Here is a 1,394-nt window from a genome sequence, read left to right as displayed (position 1 = left end):
TCTCAAGAGAAGTTGTAAAATATTTGAAACTAAGTGAAAATGAAAACATAGCTTGTCAAAATTTGTGGAATTCAGTGAAAGCAGTAAGCATATTTTGAGGGAAATGTGTAGTATTAAATGCATATAATTAAGACAAAAGATCTAAAAGCTATAATTTAAGCTTATACTCTAGAAAACTAGAAATGGAGCAGCAAATTAAATCCAAAATAAGCAAAATAAAAGAAATAATAAAAATTAGAACAGAAATCAGTAGAGAAAATCAATAAAACAAAAAAATTAAAAAAGTAAAAATAGAGAAAATCCATGAAACCAAAAGTTGGTTCTTTGAATAGGTCAATAAAATCAGCAAGCCTCTAGCCAGGCTAACTAATAAAAAAGATAACACAAATTACTAACACTATCAGAAATGAAATAGGAGATGTCATTACAGATTCCATAGACATTAAAGTAATAATAAAGGAGGCCCCATCATGGGTCCCAGCAGCTCAGGTGGCAGGGGAAGCAGCAGTGGCCAGGCAGCCCAGCTTAGAGAAGGTTCTCGATGCCATGGTCAGCAGGCACCCAGCATGTGCCTGTCCGCTGCCATGAGGCCCAAGAGGGAGGTCAGCTCCACCAAGGAGGCAGCATAGGAGGAGCCCAAGAGGAGATCAGCGAGGCTGTCAACTAAACCTGCTTCCTCAAAGGTAGAAACTAAGCCCCTCCCCCGCCAAAAAAGGTGACAGGAAATGATAAATATGCAGACAAAAAAAAAAATACAAATGAGAGAGAAAAGGAGAACAAAGGGAAAACAGGCCAAAGTGGCTAACCAGAAAACTAAAGATCTACCCACAGGAAGTGGAGAAACTAAAAACAAGGAGAGTCCAGCATCTGATGAAGCGAGAAAGAAAGAAGCCAAGCCTGATTAATGTCCCTGTCTCCCTTCTTGTACAATCCAGAGGAATATTTCTATGAACTATTTTGTTAATGCAAGTCTTTTTTAGTAGCACTGGAAACATTTTTAAGAAGGATGAAATTCCATTTTATCCCATTTTAAATGTAAATGTCTTCTTTTAAGAGGTGTCATTTGCTGGTGGTTTATTTTTTGGTAGAACAAGGAAATAGTGAGATATTGAATATGGGAGTCTTTGATTGTCTTGGGTGTCAGCTTAACACTCCACAGACGAGGGCAGTTTTTGTATCCTATAATACAAAGCATACTAAATGGCAATTTGGAATCAGTCATGCATTTAATATGTCTTGAACATTTTTAATTACTTCTATTATCCTGTTTTGGGTAGAATTGTTTCCTAAAGAAAACCACTCCTTGATCTTGGCTCTCCCTGTCAGAATTTTGTGCATTCTGTAACATCTTTGATGTTGTAGTCCAGTTTTTGCAACCTTTTATGTGCTGTGAA

The 1,394-nt window shown here is 37.0% G+C and overlaps 1 pseudogene; it reads left to right on the top strand.

Annotated features, from left to right (window-relative positions):
• Positions 1-584: 584 nt before the first annotated feature.
• Positions 585-960, top strand: LOC129078397 (non-histone chromosomal protein HMG-14-like; annotated as a pseudogene).
• The last annotated feature ends 434 nt before the right edge of the window (positions 961-1,394 follow it).

This window comes from Pteronotus mesoamericanus, unplaced genomic scaffold (assembly GCF_021234165.1).
Source record: "Pteronotus mesoamericanus isolate MK-2021 breed Mesoamerican mustached bat unplaced genomic scaffold, CSHL_Meso_final contig_73, whole genome shotgun sequence".
Lineage (NCBI taxonomy): Eukaryota > Metazoa > Chordata > Mammalia > Chiroptera > Mormoopidae > Pteronotus > Pteronotus mesoamericanus.
The sequence above is the reverse complement of the archived record's forward strand: the minus strand, read 5'-3'. Positions and strand labels throughout refer to the sequence as shown.